The sequence below is a fragment of the Vombatus ursinus genome, unplaced genomic scaffold (assembly GCF_900497805.2).
Source record: "Vombatus ursinus unplaced genomic scaffold, bare-nosed wombat genome assembly UNPS02014791.1, whole genome shotgun sequence".
NCBI lineage: Eukaryota > Metazoa > Chordata > Mammalia > Diprotodontia > Vombatidae > Vombatus > Vombatus ursinus.
The window spans coordinates 47,566,559-47,573,424 of record NW_020954569.1 but is presented as its reverse complement, the minus strand read 5'-3'; the positions used below and the strand labels follow the sequence as shown (position 1 = coordinate 47,573,424).

At 38.5% G+C, this 6,866-nt stretch overlaps 1 pseudogene; it reads left to right on the top strand.

Moving 5' to 3' along the window:
* Positions 1-364: 364 nt before the first annotated feature.
* LOC114047922 lies at positions 365-5,252 on the top strand (annotated as a pseudogene).
* Positions 5,253-6,866: the final 1,614 nt, after the last annotated feature.

Below are 6,866 nucleotides of genomic sequence, written 5' to 3'. Positions count from 1 at the left end.
GGGAAAGAAGGAGGTGATGTGATAGTCCTTGCTTCCTCAAAAGGTACAAATAACTTGCAACTAATAGTCCCATAGGACTGGAGGGGACAGTGTGTGGAACAGGAGACCATGTGGAAGGTTAAGTGATTGGCCTATGATCGCACAGCTAGTAGGCAGGATTTGAACCCAGGTCTTCTTGACTCCAGAGGAAGCCTTCCAATCAGTAAAAAAAAAAAAAAAAAATTGAAAATTCTGAAGAATTTGAAAATCAACAAAAATTAGAATTGGGAGTTCTAGAAAACTGAAAGATAGAGACCATGTAATATAACCTTCCCATTTTGCAGATGAAGAAACTGAGGCCCTTTGAAGGTAAGTGGCTGGCCTCATGTCACCCTGTATCAGTACCAGAGCTGGAGCATGAGCTCAGCTCTCCAGACTCCAAGTCCTGTGCTTCAGCATCTATATCTTACCACTGGACCCAGATGGCTCCAGAGGAAAGAGTGAGGCTGGTAACTTTGCACAGCCTGCCTCACTGAAATCCATTTCATTTGCAAGTCATGGCATCTCCTTCCTGATGTCATGGCCCTCTTCGAGAACTGAAGGACAAGCAACAACAATTCTGAATAAAAAGTAGATAAGGTCAGTAGTATAGATTAATTAGAATGAGCTATAACCAAAGGAGAAGAATAGTCTGAGGTTCAATAAATTCAAGATTCCAGAGTACTGAAGAAAAGTATACATTATTCAGCACAAACTGTTGGTAAAATTGGATAGCAATCTGGTGACAAATGGGAGCAGATCACTATCTCACACCATACATTATACATCCCATACACATGGTGAGTGATATAGTTTTAAATTATTTAAAAATAACTAAGTGATAATGTAACATCATATATATATATACATATATATACACACACACACACACACACACACATATATATATATATATATATATATATTTTAAATATGGAGCGGGAGAAAGTTCTCAACTAGCCAAAATTTAAAGAAAATTATAAGGAACAAAAATGATTAATTTTATTATACATATCTAAGAAAAAAAACTTTTGCACAACAAAAAGTGTTGTGTCCAGAATAAGAAAGAAAATCAGACTGTGGGGGAAAAATCTTTAAATATATCATTAAATATCTCTGATAAAAGCCTAAAATCCTCTGAGGTACCACATCACACCTATCAGATTGGCCAAGATGACAAAACAAGAAAATGATAAATGTTGGAGAAGATGTGGGAAAATTGAAACACTAATGCATTGTTGATGGAGTTGTGAAATGATCCAACCATTTTAGAGAGCAATTTGGAACTATGCCCAAAGGGCTGTAAAAATGTGCATACCCTTTGACTCAACAACAGCACTTCTAGGGCTATATCCCAAAGAGATCATACAAATGGGAAAAGGACCCACATGTACAAAAATATTTATAGCAGCTCTTTTTGTGGTGGCAAAGAATTGGAAATTGAGAGGATGCCCATCAATTGGGGAATGGCTGAACAAGTTGTGGTACGTGAATGTAATGGAATACTATTGTGCTATAAGAAATGATGAGCAGGCAGACTTCAGAAAAACCTGGAAAGACTTGTACAAATCCACATTAAATATACAGAAAAGAAGTACAGAAGAAGGTCATAGAAACAAAAGAAAATGACTTTGTTACTACTGTGTTAAAGTTACTATGCACATTTTTTGTTTCTTTTAACAACTGGAAAAGAGAATTTTCCAGTTACATATACAGACACTTGTTTTGGTGTGCATTTTGTTTGTTCATTTTCTTATTTTCATTTCTTTCCTTCTTATTTGTACTTTAATTTTTAAAATTGAAATTATTTTATCTTGATTTTTTAAAAAGCATCATTTTAAGGCAATGTCATTTACTGTCAGTAGCATGTAAGCCCCACTACCCCCACACTCAGCTGAAGGTAATGTGTCTATGACTCAGACATGTCTGAATGAAGAAATGAAAAAAAAAACAACCATGTATTAAGCACTGTATAGTAGCCAGCAGAGTGCAGTGCTATCAACATCAGGAAAGTTCCGTGATCAAAGGTGAGACATTGTGGAGGACGTGGTGCAGGGGATGCTCGCTATTGAAGTAGATTGGCCAGACCCAGGTGGGAAGAGAGGATGGTAAACTTCTGTTGGATCTGTACTTTCTCCAGAGTTTACAAATGACATTGAGGGATTTTTTATAATGTGGCTTCGGAATTCTGTGAGTTGTCTCTTGCAAATAAATATAGTTTTACCCCCCCTTTAATTAAAATTCCTTTGGGAGGGTGCTATGGTCAGCATTCTTGCAAGTGGGGGACACTCTCCTGAGTTGCTCAGTAGAGGGATTTTCCAAGGTTTCTGGGTAGCATTTTAGGCTGTTAGAAATGTGACCTCTTAGATGGGTCACCTTGGCCTTTCTGCACCATCACATTTTTTTACATAAGGCTTATAGAATGATTTAACTCTGTCACTCCACTGTAAAGAAACTTCTTGGATAGACATAGTCTCAAGGATAGAGTAAAAACTATTTAGCCTTTTATTTGAAAACCTCCATAAATGCCCCTACATATACACACCCAAATGAACCACTTCAGATTCTCTCCTCTAGCCAGACTTGATTTCATTATTGCCCTCTAAATATTCAATGCTCATAACTCTCACCTTTTCTACCTTTATTTATAGTGCCCCCCTCTACCATGTCCTCTTGCTTTTCTTTGCTGCCTATCCAGCTACTGTCTATACTTCATGTCCCCAGTTTTGGTCCTATCTCCTCCAGGCAGCTCTCCTGATTCCTGACATCACCCCCCTCCCAACCTCTACCCTGCTCACTTCCTCTTATGACCTTCTAGATCTTATTATCTATCCCCAGGGCGTACAAACTCATTGAATGTTTTATAGTATTTTCTTATTAACATTTTATATCATTATTTACATTTTCATGTGTGTATTTAAGTGTCTCATTGAGTATAATTCTTTACAAGCTTATAAGTACAAGGCATATCTCCCCACACCACCAAGTATCACGCATAATATGTTAACAGAAATATTTCACCCCCCAGTCCTGTCCTTCCTCCAATCAATGACTCTTAGGAGATGTCTCTTCTGGAGAAAGAAGCATTTGGATGCCTCAGTGATCAGTGACAACTGCACAACTTCATCATTTCAAGTGTGTGCCATGTCGAGGCAGCTGAAGGAGAGTAAGCTGAATTGGTGGGTCATTCTTTTTTTTTCACTGTTAGTTACTGTTTGGTACTCCATTCAAAAACATGCATGTGGCTTTTTTGAAAGTTCCTGTCAATTGTCAGTCTTCAAAGAAATTCCAGTCCTTGAATATGAAACTGTACAATAAAAATGACAAAAATATTCATACCTTTTGACTAAGCAATCCAGTTACTGGGATTATACCTTAAAGGAGTTTATTTACAGCAGGAAAAATTGTCTGTACAAAAATATTTCTTGGAGTATTATGGGTGCACCACTCATAATGCCAAAGAACATGAATCTTTGTCAAAACTCAAACAAAAAATTCAGGAGAAGGAGACCAGCCACGGGATACTCTTGAGCTAATGCCCACTGAGCTTATGAACAAATATTGCACCCTTTTCATGTAATCCTTAGATTAATGGGCAGGACTTCCTCCTTTGATAACCTCTGCATTGTCTTGTAGTTAATCCAGTGTCATTATGTGGCTTTTACAGGTTCCTTTACATTGATTCTGCTTTATAAATGGCATTCACATAATGCTGTTAGTGACATGTGCTCTTCCTCACTCCAAATTCTTAAATTTCTTATGATATTTAATTATTTCAAATTCACTTCTAGAACAAAAATTGCCATTGATTCAAAATACCTTCACACGGATGTCTCACTACTCAGATCAAATTCAGTTGTGTTCCTCTTTTCTATAGAAAAGAGGAAACGAAAGAGTAGAGGAATACAAATAATTTATTTAATAAGAATAGCTATGTTCAATAAAGTCTTGCTCTGAAGTCTCATTGTGGCATAGAAGTGAGTCTGAGTCCTCCAAAGCGACTACAGCTGAGTACAACTCTGGATTACCTTCCCCCAAAGAAAAGATTTTGAATAGAGGATTGAATAGAGATTTAGAGCTGGAAGTGATTTCAGAGGCCATCTCGTCCAACCTCTCATTTTACAGATGCGCAAATGAGACCCAAAGGTTAAGGTTGATTGAGGTTGTGAACTTAGTGATGTAAAGGATGTCGTGCTCTCAACAAAAATTAGGAAGTTTGGAGGAAGGGCAGATTTAAGGAGAAAGATGAGATGGACAGAATACCTAAGCCAAAGAAAACACCAGGCTTTTAAGAGTGCTTAGCAAAGTCCCTGCTGACTGGGGCATTTGGAACTCAGTGGAGCAGACTGAGGAGAGGAGACGGAAGCAGGGTGTACCAGGGAGCCATGGAGAACAAATTCAAGTATTAGGATTATAAGACAACTGCTGAAGGGCTTTTGTCCCATATTGTACACCAGGCCAAGATCTCAGTGAATGGGAGTTCTGGATTGGGGGGGGGTGGCAACTAGACTGAGCCAATTCCAGGCCTTTGACTACAGTGAGTTTCCCTCAAAGCACAGTAGCAGGTCACCCAAGGTGCCTGCTATTTGGATACTTAAATTGCAGATGTTGTGTGATAATGTAGGGCCAATTCCATGTGCGTGAAGACTACACACTCTGGAAGGTGGCATTCTCTGTGAGGTTTTTCTGATCTGTGAATGTGTACAGCTTAATTGTCATCAATGCTGCTGGTGGGCTGAACTCTGAGTTTGAAGGTGGGGGTGTTTGGTTGATCTGAGATCATAACAACTTGACAGACCTCAGTAGCCAAAATCCACTCCGAGGCCCCAGTGATGAGAGGTTTGGAGAAAGGTTCCCTCCCATTTCTGACACCTATGTCTAGATTCTGAGACAGAAGGCCCATGGCATATGGAAGCAAATGGATCAGGAACAACCAGTGCAGAAAGAAACCTACATTATGGTACGAGGCCCTGACTATGAAACCATGGCAAAGTGTTGGTTTTTACAGAAACCAGAAGCTGATGCTGTTGGCTTGAGCGCAGTGCCAGAGGTGATTGTGGCCTTCAAGTCTTTTGATTCTCACTCATTGGATTACAGTATTGGATTACAAAAGCCAGGAGAAGGCAAATCATAAGGACATACTGGTGGCTGGGTGCCTGCCTACCCAAAAGTTAGAACAACTCGTCCGTATTTTTGTGGAAAACATGCAGTCACCTACTAAGAAGACTTTTTGACCTGTGGTCTGCCCAGCCATCCTTTGCCTGATGCCCACTCTTCATTTCAGACTGTGACCAACTTTACCTCATTGCTTGAGCCACTTAGCTTTCTGCCCTGAGATGTGGTAGAAAAGTGAGAAATATTGGCATTCCATCTCTTTGAAATATCTACTTATCCTATCCTTCTAATGTCCCTTCTAATGGTACCCAGTTCTCTTTTATTTCATTGGACCCTTCCCCTTAGGAAAAGCTAAATCATTGCACTGTAGCTCCTTACCCACAGTCAACATCCTTCATTCTACCTCCAGTGGATAGGACACCTCTAAGGATTAAACTCACTTTGCAGTAAAGCTGCTGCTTATATTTTGAAAATACTACCCCTCCATTGCCTGGGGCCTCATTCTGTCCTCCCATGACTTCTGAGATCAGTGTGTGTTAAAAATTGAGTACTAGCTTGGAATGAAAAAAAAAAAAAACAGGTAGGAAGGGAAAAAATAATGATTAGTTACATTTGATGAAAAATGGATAAGGTATTTTAACTAAAAGAATCACAGATTCTCTAGATTGTATTCAGTACCCTTTGAGTACAATTGAGGCATCCTTAAAGATATAAAAATTCTTACAATTTTGAAGTCATAGCAAAGAAGAAAATTTTAGGAAAATATATGATATATGTAATTGTTAGTGCCCTTAACAGGCCTAAAGTCCCTTTGCTAGTGTAAGAGCATAAAATTATTATTTATATTATTATTTATATATTTATATTGTTTGTTAAATTTATCTTGTCTGAAATTTTAAATGTAAAAAAACAGTTTTGCTAATGCTTTCAGATTTGATCATTAAATTTGCTCTCAAGTATTTGTTAACAATGGAATTAGAAGCTTCTGAACTTCAAGGAATCTAAAATCTTGTAGTTTTCACCATTAGGTAACAGCATGAAAACTGAAGAAAGCATGTTTACAGTAAAGAAAGGAAGTTATTTTGTATTTCACAGGGCAAGACAGAGGGAATTAATGGACAGGTGATCCCCACTTAGTTTCTGCTACCATTTATGGTAAAGGGAGCGAAATAGGTTTTTATGTGGTCACCTTCGGGTTAGTCAAAAAAAGCAAAGATGGATGGGACCCATTAGAATCAATGGTCTTGTGCAGGTAGGATATGGCACATTATTATCAGACTATTCAAGTAAATCTATTTAAACAAAACCTTAAGTAAGTAAGCTCAAGCATCTATAGAGGTCAATTTCATCCATTTATATTTGGATAGTATGGATAAAAATTAATGCCCCTACCATTGATGTTGGTGGACAACCTATACCATATACAATGCAAAACTGCCAATAAAGATTTTGTTCAGTTGTTTTCAGTTGTGTCTGAGTCCTTGTGACCCCATTTGGGGTTTTCTTGGCAAAGATACTAAAGTGGTTTGCCATTTCCTTCTCCAGATCACTTTACAGATGAGGAAGCTGAGACAAACATGGTTAGGGGATTTGCTCAGGGTCATACAGCTAAGGAAGTGTCTGAGGTCACATGTGAACTCAGGAAGGCGAATCTTCTTCACTCCAGGCTTGGCACTCTATCTATTGTGCCAGCCAGCTGCCCCAGTAGGGATTGGCTTTATTAAAAGTAATGC